Here is a 17,401-nt window from a genome sequence, read left to right on the forward strand (position 1 = left end):
TACATCTTGAGCGGTATTCAGTGCAATGTGTATTAGGTATATAGATGAGTATCATTTTTCATATTTCTGATCTCAGTAAACTCTCAGAAAGCATTTTTTTGCTGTCATGTGGAAATCCAGTCTGGCTGAACAAAATTTCTCTAAGACTCTTGTCTAGGTTTTATAGCTTCTAAGATATAAAAACTTGTATGTGAAAGTATAGGAAACAATATAATTGTGTCTATATGCATTGTGCTACATTACAGTACTGACATGAGAATGTGAACACACTGACTGTTATCACTGCAAAGAAGACTTTTTTTTAATGATAATATTGCTATTTTACATTTTAATAGCATTTACTGTTCACAAGGTATTTACTTGGCTTGCAATTTTTTAACATGATTTTTCAACAAAAAATGCTATGAAATGTAGGTTAGTAGTAGCCACAGCTCAGAGGTATTAATGACTTAAATACAAAACTTTAGCACATTTGCTTTGGTGGAGATTACTAGAATGACATGATGATGTGGTATAAGCAAAAGTCACACATTATTTTTTTTTTATAAAAACAATAACCACTGTCATTTTGGACTTCATAAGGCAAATCCAAATTATGCACAGTATTGCGGTGGTGGTGCTGCGGTGGCATTGTCACCTCACAGTAAGACGTTGTCCTGTTCGATTCTCAGCTAGAGCGTCTTCTGTGTGGAGACATGCGTGAATGGGCGTACCTTTGTTGAAGGTTGTGCGTCAGAGCTGGCAACTTGGCATGTAAAAATGTACTGCCAATCATTAGCGGACCGGAGTTCCGCTGTGGCGACCCCAAACCGGGAAAAGCCGAAAGACACAACAACAACATTAATATTTTGGTAGTGTATGAAAAAGGATCCCCAGGCCAGTCTTCCATCATTAAATTCCTTCTTAAACTTGTATGAGAGCTTATATATATTTAGGTATTTCAATGCACCTGCAGCAAAATTAGTAATATTTGTTTTGTGAGAGAATTCCATTGAGTTGTATAAGGTTAAATTGTGTTTAGTAGATGTTGGAATATGGTGGGCGGCCATGGTGGTGCAGCAGTTAGCATTATCGCCTCACAGCAAGAGGTTCTCCGGTTCAGTCCTCGGCTGGGGTGTCTTCTGTGCGGAGTCTGCATGTCCCCCTCTGTGGTCGCGTAGGTTTCCTCCGAGTGCTCCGGTTTCCTCCCATGTCCCAAAGACATGCTGTAGGTGGATTGGACACTCTAAATTGGCACTAGGCGTGAGTGCGTGCATGTGTGTGCCTTCCATGGAAGGGTGGGCACCAGGCTGTCACTCGACATCGTAAAACTCCACTGCCAATCATGAGTGGACAGGTGAGCCACTGTGGCGACCCCTAACCGGGAAAAGCTGAAAGAAGAAGATGTTGGAATATGGTAATTTAAAATATCTTGATTTCCTAATAATTTCTTATTAATAAGTTTTGAGACAGAAGTTTTTTGTAATTTTTATCTGTTTGCCATAAATTGTGCACAGCAGGCAGTACTAAAATATGTGAATGATGCCTGCATTGTGGTACAACATGCATTCAGTATATGGTGGGGGGAAAGTTTTTTTTTGAGGGAGACATGTTAGCATTATAATTGATAATCGTAGCGTAGACATCTTTTCTGAAGGGTGTTTTACATAAAGTATTTTTCCAGAGGTGGTTCCATATACAGGCCCAATTTACCTTTGAAACAGGGTTAATCCAAAAGGAAGAATAAAACACTTGACTGCTATATTCTATATTAAGTTTTAACTTGTACATAGAAAATGCACCTCATACAAGACAACCAATGAAGCGTAACTGATCCATGAATAAATTATATAAAGAAAAGATAGCTGTTAATATTATAAGAATTTTAATATAAAAAATAATAAGTGCTTACATTTCAAGGACGTATATGTCAGGACATCATTACACTCTTAAAATTTATAATCTGAAGTTGTCTTCATTTGGTCGTCAACCTGTGGGACATGGATCCGGCACTGATCTGGCTAGGCTGCTTTCTCCAGCATCTGATCTGAGCTTTACGCTCCTCCACTATCCAAAATGGCCTTGTCTCCTTCCTCCCTTCAGATCTCGCTTGCTGCGCTCCTGGAAGCATTGTGATCCATTGGCTGTGAGCTTTTTGGGTAAGTGTGTTTCCTTTGTCCGTTCTAATTCTTCTTTCTATCTAGGAATTCTCTTTTCTTTCTTTCCTATCTCCCCTCTGCATTTTTGCATCGGTTTAAAAAAAAAACAGCTTTCTGTCCTATCTCTAGTGTGTGTGTGTGTCTGTGTCTGTGCGTGTGTGTGTGTGTGTGTGTGTGTGTGTGTGTGTGTGTGTGTATTTTTTTATTTGGTTTGGGCCTATGTCTGTCTTTGACCATGTCAGAGACTCCCAAACCTGGTTTTCACAAGTGCATAGAGTGTGGTGACAAGCTTTCCCCGGCTGATGGCCACACTCTATTCATAGAGTGTCTATGGGTTGCCCACCTTGATTCCTCCTGCTTGATCTGAGCAGGATTCAATCCCTGTGCATTGATCAACAGGGGGAATAAACTTATTGTAAATGGCCTTCTTCCCCTAGCTTCTATGGGGTCCGGGCCTCCTCTTCTACTGCTACCCCTGCTATGACTTTTGCCCCCACCCCAGCCTCTGGGACTCAACCTCCCACCAAGAGGACCAGGGATGGCAATAAGCACAGGCATAAGGGCAACTCTAGGAAGCGGTCCCCGTATCACTTATCCTCAGTGGGACCTGCTGCTAAGCTCAGTTCGGCTCCAAGGATCGAGTCTCCCCAGCTCTTTTCCCATCACTTCTCCCTGAAGCTGGAGGTGCTTTGGACCTGTTCCCTGGCATTGGAATCACCTGACTGGCTTTCTAGGCCAGTGTCAGTGGCTTCTTCATCCAGATCCACCTGCAGCTTTTCTGAAGCCAAGGTGGACAGCATGATGTGGAAGTTCATCTGCACCCAGATACAGATGGAAGTCTTGCCAGCCCCCTCTCCCTCCAGAGTGGGGAGCATGCCGTCCACCTTCATCCCGATTACTCCTTCTCTGATCTGACCCCCAGTTTGGAGTCCTCAGATATGAGGACCCTTGGTGTCGAGGGGTTGGTGCCGATGGTACCTGCTCCATCGACACCGGCCATTACCTTGAGTAGGTCAGATCCGATGAGCTCAGATCTGTCCAGCTCTTGGAGCTGTAGCCTTAGCACCGGATCTGAGGGGAGGGTATTGGCTTTGAGTTTTTCAGAGCCGAGCCTTCCTGTCAGTCTCAGAGCTTGGAGGTTTGGCTCTGGCTGCCCCATTGATCCAGGTGATTGCGGAGCCATCTGTTGGCCCTATTCAGGTGGTTCACTCCCCATCTGCCTTTGACATAGTGGAGAGGGTTCTCTCAAGCCCATCGAGAACCTTGGTGCTCTCATCTTTGGAATGCTGCCTGGCTTCCTCTGTTTCTGATCTGGATTCCACCATCCTGTTACTGCAGGGACAGCCTGCTGCCTCTTTGACCCAAAGAGCCCCCTCATGGGAGCAGCTGGAAGTTTTGGAGTCCCCAGAGACCCCCCCCCCCCCGAGGAGATTTATTGAAAACGTACATTTAAAAGGAGATACATAGTCTCCATGCTGAAGTGTCTCATGGAAGACACTGACTTGGAGGAGGGGGAGGTTTCCCCCTGAAGGATGTCTCATTCGGAGATCATGTGACAGTGCAGAGGATGGTCTGTACAAAAACCCAACCCTGATGAGTTGTTTTTTCTGGAGGCATTTAGCACAGGACCCTCTACTTTTTGCGTGCCATCCCAGCGGATCCCCTGGTGGATCTTGTGACATCTCGGGCATGGAAGAAGCCCACTATGGTGGAGGCTATTACCAATCTCCCTGATAAGGTCCTTAGCACCCCCACAGGTAAGCTACATTGGTCAAAGGGAACCTCAGTCAATGCCATGGTGGTGGCGGTGGCCACCAAAAAGGAGCTCACACAGGCGAGCTCCATGGTTTACCCGCCAGACCGAGAGTCTAGGACATTGGACCATTTTGGGAAGCGGGCCTGTGCTTCAGCCACATTCAGTGTGCATGTGCTGAACTATATGGCACACATCATTAGACTTCAGGGAGACCTTGTGAAAGTGGTCTCCGAGTCTACCCCAGGGTCCATGTCTGCAGAGGATAAGAAGGTCTTCTCCTCCAGAAAGGCCACCCTCACTTCCATTGCCAATATCTCTATGTGGCTTCTCTCTCATGTCACAGAGGGCACTGCTAGAGCTGCTGCGGCAGGCATTGCCATCAGGCATCATTTCTGGCTCCGGCTTTGTACCTTCTTGGAGCACTTCAAGGCATCCTTTACAAATGCCTCGTATGATGGTTCCACCCTCTTTGGTAAGATGGTACATAACAATCTGGTCCAGAGCAAGAAGGATGGGAAGACTCTGCCATTGGAATCCACTTCTCAACCCTTCATTGATCCTTCTCCAGGAATCAGCGAGGGGCAAAGAAGATGTTGTTCCAGAAGTCTCAGGGTTATTCTCAAGATGCTAGGGACTCAACCTTCCCCCTAGAGGCAGAGGGAGGTTGACAGATGCCACCCACTTGATAGAGGGGGTCAGAGAAATCAAGGGTCTGGGGATCCATTCCTGGACAGGCCCTTGCCATCGCCCAGCTACTTGTCTCTGGAGTCAGCTCTTGCTACACCCATCAGCCTGGGAGTCAATTACAAAAGATCAGTGGGTATTGTGAATCATATCTAGAGGATATTCAGTCCCCTTCCTTAAAAGGCCAAGCCCGGCCAGGTTCTTCCCGGATGTTGTACCCACGCAAAGGGAGGCAGCAGCACAGGAAATTTCCAAGCTGCTAGAAAAATTAGTCATTCAGCCCATTCCCCCAGACCAATCCGGGTTAGGCATCTATTCCAGGTTCTTTTTGGTGCCAAAGAAAATGGGGGACCTGAGCCCAGTTCGGGATCTTTCTACCCTGAATCTGTCAGTTGCCAAGACAAAATTCCTAATGGTCACTCTCCAATCTGCCCTGCCCTTTTTCCAGGAAAACAACTGGGTGTGCTCAGTAGACTTTCAAGATGTGTACTATCACATCAAAATGGACAGATGCTCCCGGACGTTTCTCCTCTTCAGGCTGAGGGCCAATCATTACTAATTCAGAGCGCTACGCTTTGGTCTCACCACAGCCCCCAGGGTGTTCACCAAAGTGATGGTGGTGGTAGCAGCTCACCTGCTGCTGCAGGACGTCCAGGTCTTCCCTTACCTGGATGATTGGCTCATCTCCGCCCCCTCCAGGCATCGACTCAGCCAAGCCCAGGACTTTTTGTCCAAACCGCCCACCAGTTGGGCATCACCATCAACCTCAACAAATCTCTCTTACAGCCAGTTAAAGTTCTGGACTTTATTGGAGCCTGGTTGGACACCATTCAGACCAGGGCCTTTCTGACACTTGACAGACATCACTCCCTCAAACAATATGTCTTGTACATTCTTCAAGTTCCATTGCCTTCTACATAGATGGTTTTAAAAGCATTGGGGTCCATGGCGGCCAGGATCACCCTCGTCCCCACAGCTCAGTTACATATGAGGGTGCTCCAATAGACTCTGGCAATCCAGTAGTCCTTTCTGGATCTACCACGGTCACTTCTGATCCATCTCTCCTGGGCATGCAAGGATTTTCTTCTTTGGTGGACTCAGTCCCCATTCCCCAGATCTTCTTCACGGTCACCCGTTTATTCTCCCCATCCCTCTGACCACAGTGACCATGGATGCCTCCCTGCTTGGGTGAGGGGGGCACTGCTTGGGAAGGACAGTTCAAATCACGTGGTCTACCCTAGAGACCCAGTTGCATATCAGCATCCTTGAGATGAGGGCGGTGCTATTGGTGTTGCAAGTTCTTCAGGCCATCATTACCATCCAGACAGACAGCGTGTTGGTAGTCTGTTTTATCAACAAATGGAGGGAACCAGGTCTTATCCCCTTTGCCACGAAGCCATGAGATTCTGGGAGTGGGAAATCTCCACCGGTAGTTTTCTGGTAGTAACGCACATTCTGGGGAGGTCCAACATTCTGGCAGACAGGCTAAGCAGGTCTGTCCTGATGCCTTAAGAGTGGTCTCTGAATCCTTCAGTAATGAAGCAGATCTTTCTAAAGTAGGCTCAGCCTTGTTGCAGTCTTTTTGCCTCTCCTTCCAACATGAAGTGCAGCGAGTTTTTCGCTCTGAATCCCCCTCCAGGGGAGCCCCCCAGAGATGCTCTAGTTCATGCTTGCCCTCCGGTCTTCTTTGTACTTATCCTCCTTTGCCCCTGATCTCAGAATTCCTCCAGAAAGCACAATGGCTGGGAAGCTTATTCATCCTCATTGCCCCCTTCTGGCCTCGCCAAGTATGGTTCCCTTCACTGTGGCTAATGTAGTGTGTCATCCCTGGACATTGGATCCAACTCTGGATCTGATTTCTCATCCCTCAGAGATTCCACATCCAGATCTGGCCAGCCTAAAGCTCACCGCTTGGCTGCTGCAGTTCCCATGATAGTTAGAACTCCCGGGTTATCTTCTTCAGTTAAGAAGATTTTGGTAGTGGCTCATAAATCTTCCACGAGGAAGATTTATTCCAGTAAATGGAAGCATTTCTCCATTTGGGCAGCTCAGTGGGATTTGGATACTTTCTCTGCTCCGGTTCCTATCATCTTGCAGTCTCTCACAAGCATTTTCCAGCAGGGTGCCAGTTTCTCTGCAGTTAAAGTTCAATTGGCAGCTATTTATAATTACCAGATAAGGGACAGTTCAGCTCCTCTAGCCTCTTCTAAGCTCTGTAAAGCCTTTTTGAAGGGTACTTTTCTTCTGCCACCGATCAAGGACCCTACACCTCCCTGGGACCTTACTTTGGTCCTTCAAGCCTTGGATTCTTCCCCTTTTGAACCTACTGCTTCAGTGGATCTACAATTCCTGTCTTGGAAGACAGCTTTCCTGGTTGCTATTAAAAGGGTGTCGGAGCTACAGGCCTTATCGATTAAGCCCCCTTATATGATTTTCCATAAAGACAAGAGTTTCTCTGTGCACTAATCCTTCCTTTTTACCTAAAGTGGATTTAGAATCAAACATCAATCAGGTTATCAACCTCTCCATCTTCTTTCCAAACTTTCAGACTAAAGGGGTGTATAAATTGCATCCTTTGGATGTTCATAGACAATTACTATTTTACTTACACAGAACAAAAGCCTTCCACAAGTCTGATCAACTTTTTATTTCCTATTCTAAGCCATTTTTAGGGAAGCCTGTATCTAAGGTGGTTACCTATTACAACCACGAAACCGCAATTGTGCGAATACAGAAACGTCGACACATATTGAGCGAACTGTGAAAACACTGAATGTCCTGAAGAGCGAAATTCGAAATGTCAAATCATTGTAGTCGGCACTTCTCTGGTATAGCTCCTTAAGGTAAGTGTGCAATAGTTACGGACCTTAGGGCTAGGTTGCAGGTTAAGGTAAGTGCATACATAGTAATATATGTAAGGTTTAGTTTAGGGTTAGAAGTAGAGTTTTGTTAAGTGTATGTATGTGGATTATTCATTTTGTTTGGGTAGGTAGTACGTAGCGGGCAGTGGGGTTGGCCAACTATGCTGATTCAACATTTTGAATTTCACATTTCAGGACATTCGGTGTTTTCGTGGTTCACTTAATATGTGTCGACGTTTTTGTATTCGCTTATGTGAGGTTTTACGGTTTTGATATAGCCCCGTCTAAGGTCACCATTGCTCGTTGGATTTCTCAATGTATACTCTTGGTGTATTCAACAAAGGGAGTGCCTCAGCCAGGTCACATTAAGGTGCATTCTATTAGATCTGTGGGTACTTCAGTCACCTTTTGGTCTAGATTTTCCTTGGATGACATTTGCTCAGCAGCTACCTGGGCATCTTCACATACTTTCATCTCCCATTACAAACTGGATCTTCTCTCCAGAAGCAGGGCATCCTTTGGCTGTGCTGTTTTATGGAATATCCTTCCAGGAGGGCCTCCCAGGTGTTTGGTAGCTAGGGACTCTGTCCCACAGATTGAACACCAAATATAGACAGCAAGTTCAGATAAGGAAGTTATGTACTCACCATAACATTCCATCTGAGTTGTTGCTCTTCATTTGTCTTCAACCGTCCCTTCCTCCTTCTCCCTCTCTTGACCATTATCTGTTACTTCTGTTGATACTATCTCAGTTTTTGGCATCAGGAATTAAGTCATGGTGTCAGGCTGGTTTGCTATGGGGGGGCAGCAAACTCGATCTTAATGGAGAATGGGGACAGGGGCATTATGGGTAGGGGAGGAACTTGGGGTTCAGATCAGATGCTGCAGAAAGGCAGCTGAGTCGGATCCGTGTCCCACAGGTTGAAGACAAATGAAGAGCAATAACTCAGATGGAACATTATGGTTAGTAGATAACTTCTTTTTAAACTACATTCATATTTAAATAATAACTCACAGTAATCACATGAACATTCATTAAATCAATGAAACAACATCTCTCATAAATGTTAAACTTTCAAACCATGTTCCTTTAAAATACATTTAAAATGTAATGGATCATTAAGACCAGTTTGTAATGCATTTAATAAAACTTGTCTTCTAAACTCTCTAACTTCCATCTTATTTCCATGATCCCTCTCTAAAATCCTTTTCTTGATAATCTAGTACAAAACTGAACTTTTTATTATTTGTACAAAGAGCTATATGTATATCTAAAGTGTTTAATGTATTCAGCTTGGAAATGACTTATAGATGTTTATAAATTCATACTCTTTAGAGTCTACTGTTTTCCTGTGTAAAAATCCCATCACTGCACACAGCAATGTATATAATACAATCATAATTACAAGACACAGCAGTCAATTTGGAGGACAAGGCCAAGAAAAAAAAAATACTGGCATCCCTTAAAAATATGAGGTCTTGTACTGTGTGAAGGAAATAAGAGAGCTGCTGGAGAAAGGGGCAGAAATACTGGCACAGAAAGTGCACATGAACTGCACAGCAGCTGTAGCAAAGAAACCCAAGGAGACCACAGCCTGAGGTAGTTCATTTTCAGACTTCGGAATTGAGCGGAAAGAGTATTAAAGGATTTCTAGAAACCTGGCAGAAGGTTAAAAGCTGGAGAAGAACAAGTATATGTAGCTCATATAAAAAGAGGATACAAAGGAATGGCTTTGTGCTTGTGAAGAAGATATGTAAGGACAAAAGAATCAGATGGAATCTTTACCCAGCAACTCTGTGAATTTTCAAGCAAGGAGTGACCACATCTTTTACTGATGCAAAGGGCCCCCCTGAATTTTGAAAAGGCCAGCATATCACAGGATATACTCAAGTAGAACAGAAGGACAGAACAAGAAGGAACAAATTGAGGAAGAGTAAGTGAAGGTAGGGAACTGAGATGGAGACTTTTTTTTCCTGCTTTTCAAAAAGCAACAAAGACTGGAAGAAAAAGTAGAGCTGATTAAAGATGCAAGAAAATAAGTGGCAGAGCACTTATAAATGTAAGGACTGCCTCCAGAAAAAGGAAGAAAAGAAATGGGAAGAAAGAGAACATTGGGACTAGTACCTGAGCTAAATCTGGACATTAAACTCTTTTTTTTCTCCTCTCTGTTTCTTTCTTTTCTATGATAAACTTGTAGATACAGTAACAGCTGTAATCTTTGAGAGGTATCCTTATGTTAAAAATGTAAACAGGTTCAGTGATTAAATGTGCTTGGTGTAGGAAGAGAAAACATGGACAACCAGTGGCATACTGTTATAATATTCTATCTATAAAGCTATTAATGATAGCAATAATAATAATGAATGGCAAGATATAATAACATAAAATAAGAAAAAACATTTCATTGTCATATACTGCGGTGGTGGTGCTGCGGTAGTGTTGTCGCCTCACAGTTAGATGTTGCCCGTTCGAATCTCAGTTAGAGCGTCTTCTGTATGGTGACATGCGTGAGTGGGCGTTCCTTCGTTGAAGGTTGTGCGTTAGGCCCGGCAAGCCAACACGTACAAATCTACTGCTAATCATTAGCGGACCGGAGTTCCGCTGTGGCGACCCTTAACCGGGAAAAGCCAAAAGGCACAAAATACCAGTTTCTTTCCCCATTGCATAAGAGCTAACTTAATGTAACTGGGGTCTACTGCTGCCCCCATAGCTACACCACATATCTACTGAAAACATTTTACTTGGCATATAAAACAGTGTTGTATAATGCAATAACCATCAGTTACAAAATTAACCTGATGTTGTTGACAGTTCAAATTTATCTTCCAGCAGTTCATTACCTGACCAGTCAAATCAACATCACGTGGTATAAGTAAAAAGAGACTGAATATCAGCTCTAACTAATATAGTCTCATCAATTGTAACCACATTTTGAACTTTGGAAAGAAAGTGAAGGATGTCCCTGATATCTCGGTCAGCTTTTTCCACATCTCTGAATTTTGCTAAAAAAAAAAAAAAAAAAAAAAGACACAAATGGTTTCATCTTTAAACCAGTCCAGGCAACTGCTGGTCTCTTTTATAGTTCATTAATTTCTGCATGTAACTTTGGAACTCCAGGCATTACTCATAATTTGGACTATTCTGTATATGACAACTCAGATTGTTCTTTTGACAAGATATTACTCCGTACCATCTCTTTAAGACACATTTAAGTACCTGTAAGATTTATATGGCTTCATATTGAAATGTCAGTACTTCTAATATCAATTGCAACAGAGAAAAAAAAAAGATCAGAAATCTAGGAGATGAGGGAGTCTTGAACATCATTCTTCCCCTTTAAACTTTTTTTTGCGGGGAGGGAAGGCCGTCCTGCACCCCCCCCCCCCCCCCCCAGTGTGGAAGACAAGCTTCCCACTTCCCTGAACTTATATATGCCAACTCCAGGATTGCCATACCTCAGGGAAAAGGGAAATTTCTGGGAAATGGCTATCTTGGACTTTGTATGTGTAAGTCCACTCATTACTTGTGTTTCAACTGGTTACCGATTTATACACATCCATTTTACTAAATTGTTGAAAAAAAAACTTGACATTCAATAATCCTTTGTATGCTTTTGTGTACAGATTTCATTGTTTATTTTAAAATAATGCAGAGACTGTCTAAGCACAGTTCAAATTAAGAAAACACTGCCAAGCTTTACCTGAATGTAATGTCCTACTATCTCTCTCACAAGTTATTTCTGACATTATTATTACTGGGTGAAAGAGTACAGTCATAGTGCCTGGCTTTTTAATTAATCATTGCATACTGTTGTTTCATCATTATTTTAGGAAAAACAGATGCAAGTTCAATTTTGTAGTTAATTCTTTAATTCATTATAGCATCCACCAAAATCTCTCTTGTACTACAAAGAAAATTTAACCACTTTTGCAAAACTCTGATGTCCACATGATCAAATGTATTTTCAGGTACATTTGCAGTCTTAAAAATATTGAATGTTGTTACTTATACCACTCCTCCCTCAGGTGCTATAGTGTTAATGGCAGATGATATTCCATGCTGGTATACTGACAGGCACTTTCACCTATGTCCTTTGGTTGTTTCTGTTGGCTGGCGGATAAACATGGCTTGATTGGTTCTTTATATTGCTCTGACCTGTCATGTTGTTATATGTGCTGAGGCATTTTTATTTCTGTTGCCACATTGTGCTTGTTCTTCTCCATATGGCTTAGCAGTCTCCAAGCCATGTTTCTTTTCTCTTGCTGATGATTGGTGAATACTTCTAAAGCAATGGAATTTTGATTGGTTGTTGCACACTCCTCCTGATTCAAAGGTTTAGGGTTACTGTCATCATTTTTTCTTTAGTCAACAAATTTTCATTTTTACTGTCATGCTCTATATATTAACATCCTTATAATCATGTAACTGCGATGTATTGGTTTGCCTGTTCTTTAAAATCTCTTCTTCCTTCTTATTCATGTTCTCATCTACTTCCATATGACTTGCTAATTCTTTATATGAGTGTAACAAAAACAATGTATTTATACTGAATTAAGTTTTGCCTTTCAGTGTTAGTACTTGCGCTTTCTGACAGTCATTGAGTAAATCCAAATAAGATAGACCAATCTTATGATTCAATGCTTCCATTTCTAAATGAAATCTTCATTGTATTCACAACCTGTAAGAAGCTTAGTAAGATATAGTCCACACAAGACTCTATCAGACGTTTTACTATGCTTAAAAAATAATACATTCCACTGTAGTTTTTTTAGTTTCATAAATGCAGTTTTATCATTCTGTCAGTATTCAACAGCTGTTATTCATTTCTTCCACAAACCTGAAAGGATTTTGCAGAAACACTATACATGTCATAAAGTATGCCAGAATCTGCAAACTTTCTTATGCCATATTACAATTATCAATATAAGCTAAAGGGTCTACTTCAAATGAACAAAAGACCACTTAACCAAAGACGACATTGCTGAGTTGAACGAATGACTATGTTGACAAAATGTTTCCCATGGTAAGTATTCAGTTGACCAACATTTAACAAAAAAATGTTCCGCACTATCTCCAAACCACCCAGGTGGGGGCTACACCCCCACACTCCCCAGTGTGGGGGACTGTGCCTTTCTAGGATGACACTACACTGGGGTAAAGGGCAAATTTCCCCATGTTGGCCAACTGGATACTTACCGTTGGAAAAGTTTTGGCAACATGGTCATTTGTTCAACTAAGGTTTCGGAGAGCTCTTTGCAGCGATGCCGTTTTTGAGTAAGTAGTCTTTCATTCATTTGAAGTAGGCCCAAGCTAAAATACTTTCACTCCCCCCAATTACCTAGATCCAATAGAAAATCTGTGGGCTGACCTGAAGAGGGATGTTCACAAGAGATGTCCTCGCAATCTGACAGATTTGGAGTGCTTTTGCAAGGAAGAGTGGGCAAATATTGCCAAGACAAGATGTGCCATGCTGATAGACTCCTACCCAAGAAGACTGAATGCTGTAATTAAATCAAAAGGTGCTTCAACAAAGTATTAGTTTAAGGGTGTGCACACTTATGCAACCAGCTTATTGTACAGTTTTTACTTTTTATATTTTTTCTCCTAACAGATTTGTTTGTTTTTCAATTGAATTGTACAGGTTATAGGTCACATTAAAGGTGGGAAACGTTTTGAAATTATTTATTGTGGTCTCATTTTTTTATATCACAAAAAACTGGCATTTTATCAGGAGTATGTACACTTTTTATATCCACTATAGTTGCAAAAAGTGGTCATATAAATTTGAACATTGCTCATGGTATATGTTTACTACACAAGGTCCCAGTTATGTTGCATCCATAAAGACGTCAGTAGGATCACCTGAATACCACACTTGTAATTCTGATTTTGTGGTGTACATTGGTGCATGCATATAATATGACAGTTTTTATGTAGGAAAAATGTCTAGACCCTAAAGAGTGAGATCTTATGAACATGTATACCCATTCTAAGTGCAATACATTAAAATCTTTTTATACATATACAACTGTTTTATAGCACTTTTCTTTTTTTCGTATTAGATTTTCAAGAAAATGATTTTAGCAAGGAACGTCGTGGAAATAAGCTAGAAGTTAGACGGTTTAGATGGCAAGTTTTATTAAATGCATTAGAAAACATGGTTTTGATGCATTAAATTTTGCTTAATTTTGTGAACCAAAACCTCTCTTTGCTGGTGTTTATTAGAAATGAGCCTTTCCTTTTCTTGGAAGGAATGCATACACCTTAGTAACTATGTAGATTTCCTGAGATCATTCAGCCTTCCACTTGACTTATGGAGGTGTTCTGTCCCTTGTTCATAGGTTCATAGGTTTATACTAGGCTATCTGCCCTAAGGCATTTATAAGCCTAGCCCAAAGTTTTGTGGCTTACACCACCCCTTATGTTAAAAAATACTGTGCCCATTAGTTTGTTGTGCCTCTGTCCAGCAGTGACACAGAGATGATTCCCAGGGTAAACCTACGATCTCCCATCCACCGGTCAAGATTTCTCTTGAACAGAGCCAGCGAGGTGCTCTGCCTCACACGGACTGGGATTTTATTCCACAGCATAGGGAGTCTCTGGGTGACAAATCTATCCCTCCAGCATGTCCTATTTATATCCGTGCTAAGGTTTAAGTCGCTTGCTCTAGTGGATCTGGTAGATTTGGATTTTTTGAGGTGGAGCATGTCCATTAATTCCGGTTTGGACATGGCCTTGTATGTCAGGCACAGGTCACCTCTGAGCAGGCGGTATGCAACTGAATAGAGCTGGAGTTTCTTCAGTCTGGCAGCAAATGACAGATTTTGGAGTCCCTTTATCCTTTTGGTGAGGAACTTTTGGGGTCTCTCCAATTGCTGCAGGTGTCGGGTGAGATACATCCCGAATGGGGCATTGTACTCGTTCATTGGTCTGATAAGTCAAGAGTACAGGGGAACAATGACCTCACTTGATCTGGATGTGAATCCCTTCATGATCAGGTGGGCAATGTAGAAGGTCTTTCTAACCACTTTAGCAATGTGAGTGTCAAAAGAAAGGCCACTGTCAACCTGGGTCCCCAGGTCCCTGATAACCTCTTCTGTGCTTAATGGATTGCCCCCTGTATGGTAGCTTGGGGTTACCTTGTTTTTCCCGAAGGGTATGACTATACATTTTTTGGCATTTAACTTCAGGCCATGGCTCTGGCACCAGCTATCAGTTTCCGTGAGACCCCTCTGAAGGATATCTGTGTCCGATGTACATTCCACTATGGCGCCCAGTTTGCAGTCATCTGCAAACTTTGTCAGCCATAGTCCTCCTATGTTTGCCTGTACTTCTGAGAAGTAGATGACGAACAACAGGGGGCCAAGGACTGAGCCCTGTGGGACACCACTTGTGACCGGCTTGGAGTCTGACATGGTGCCAGCAACTCTAACCCTGTGGGTTCTCTCCTTTAGCCAGTTTGCAACCCATCTTGTGACATATGGGTTTACATTTAAGCTGGTAAGTTTCTCTATAATACCCGAGTGGGGTATTGTGTCGAAAGCTTTTGCAAGGTCAAGGTAGGCTGTATGGACTGCCTTTCCTCATCAATGGCCTTGGTGACTGTTTCGAAGAAGTCGACCAAGTTCAAAAGGCATGATCTGCCCTTGACAAAGCCAAACTGGGTCGGGTCCAATGTCTGCAAGTCCCCTATGTCTTTGTTTATGAGTTCCATTATGATCCTCTCCATAGCTTTGCAGACCAGGCTTGTTAAGCTTATGGGGTGGTAATTACCAGGGTCCGTAGAGGCACCGCCTTTGTGGAGTGGGACCACAGTTGCCGTACGCCACTCCTTGGGCACGTATCCTGTGGTAAGGCTAAGATTAAACAGCTGCCTTATATGCAGGTTTAGTTCCTCGTTGAGTTCGTGTAGCACACAGCCAGGGACACCATCTGGTCCCACTGATGCTGTGTTTTTAGCTTTAGAGAGAGCAGCTTTCACCTGCGCATTTGAGATGTCTGGGAGGCTACACTCCGCTGGGATAGTTATCTCTCCTTTTGGGGGGAGGGGGGGGGTGAAGTTTGCACTGAACCTGTCTGCCAGTATGTTGGCAATGTCTGTGGGTTCAGTGATTTTTGTATCATTTTGGACTAATTCTGAGCATATCTGGGAGTTTCCACCCAGGTTTCCAACATAGCTGAAGAAGGCCTTATGATTGTCTTTTGAATCTATGGCATTTTTTCTCTCAAAGTTGGCCTTGGATGATTTTATGAGTGCTCGTATTTTTTTACTAATAATGATCAAGGTTGGAAGCGCCTCAGCATGTTCATCACATCTGCAATTACTCTCAACATAAAGGCCCTCCGACTGGAAACCAGGATGTTGTCAGGAACTCTGATCATATAAATATTACAGCTCTGACAGTGGCTTTTTAAACCTTTAAGTTTTCTTTCTGTAGTTCATTCAGTACCTCCATATCATTGAGTCTAGTTTTTAAGATTGGCATTTTCTTGTGCTGAGATTCCATATGATTTCTTTCTCTTAAATGTTCAAGTCCATTTGGCCAATGTGCTGTTAGTGGGTCGTGTAAGTCTTGTCATAGCAAGTTTCTCCAACAACAAAAACAACAAAACCAAGTTTTCTTCTGAGTTAGCCTCTTTAAACTTCTGTCAGAAGGTAACAGTGCATTTTCCTGCAATAATCAAAAAACTGTTTAGAGAATTAGTAATAAAAAAGAATTAGTAATAAAAAAATGCTTAATCTAAATACTGTTACTGGCAGATGTCGATTGTGGCATTACTTTTTTTTTTACATTAGGGCTGAGTATGCCTCAACTATTTGTCTAAAAAACATTAACATGAGAAGCACAGAATGACTGTTCTATGATTCAAGGCTTCCTCTCCTACTGCTTGAGAATTTTCCCATGAATTTAGAAATGAAGTCAGAAGGAGAACATTGTAAAAGGAGAATTTTCTTTTGTGGTCACTTTGACGTTTTAGCTCAAAATGGTACATTTTCAGTTTGAGTGAATGCTGGCATACAGGCTATGTTGTTTCGAGTATGTTTTTATTGCCAGATCCCCATGTGCAACAAATGGGAAAAGGGGTTGAGGATGTGTGGATGGACGAATCAGCTTTACAAGTGTGCTACAAAATCTTTTCAGAAAGTGTTTTTGTCAGTGTTACCATACTTTAAGATAAAAAAAAAAAAAACTTGTTTCCAACTCTACTGTTAGAATGCTAAAACCTATATTTTGGGGGTTATCAGATAGCAGAATAAAATTCTTCACATACCCCAGCTTGTTAGAACAAGAGACTTTGGAGATGGAAAAAAAAACTATTGACCTAATTTTTCTACTTTGTTTTTAAATGTACATATGGTGCTATGTTTGCCTGCCGTCCTGCTCAAGGGACAGACCTGGTTAATAGGACTATTGTGCAGTAGTAAGATTTTTTATCCTAACTGTTTTATTAAAAGTCTGAGTATCTGATCCAAGAGCTGGAATGAGTGTAAAATTAAAGAAAATTTAGCATTTTTTTGTGTCAGATTCTAGAGCCGCTTTTTATAAGAAAAAGACCCTTTTATAGCATGTGTATTACAAATATGTAACCCATGAGAACCATAGTTCCAGATGCATAGATGGGGACTTCAGCCTACCCCATAAAAGTTATCCATCCTTCTTAGTGACAATCGTCAATATATGGAAAAATAATTTTTTCCCTACATGTGTGGTATAGAATTTTGACAAAATCATGATTCGTGAGGGTCCCTGGAAAAATTTTACTTAGTAGACTTTACAGCAGACCTTATCCCTTCCCATTCCAGGCACTTTAGGACTCAGTGGGTTTAAGACAAAACCTGTTTTCTTCAAGTTGTTGCTTAAGGTGACTTTAAAGAGGATTCTTTCTCCTTACATAATAACTGACTTTTTCATATTGTTGCTTATTTCAATGAAAGGAGTCAGATAAAGAACTGTGTTGA

General features: G+C 42.0%; 1 protein-coding gene across 1 annotated transcript in view; it reads left to right on the plus strand.

Annotated features, from left to right (window-relative positions):
• BTBD19 (BTB domain containing 19) overlaps positions 1 to 17,401 on the plus strand; it is a 907,757-nt gene that overhangs the window by 210,968 nt on the left and 679,388 nt on the right. The window lies entirely within an intron of this gene.

This window comes from Protopterus annectens, chromosome 10.part0 (genome assembly GCF_019279795.1).
Source record: "Protopterus annectens isolate FY-2018-M chromosome 10.part0, PAN1.0, whole genome shotgun sequence".
Classification (NCBI taxonomy): Eukaryota; Metazoa; Chordata; order Ceratodontiformes; family Protopteridae; genus Protopterus; species Protopterus annectens.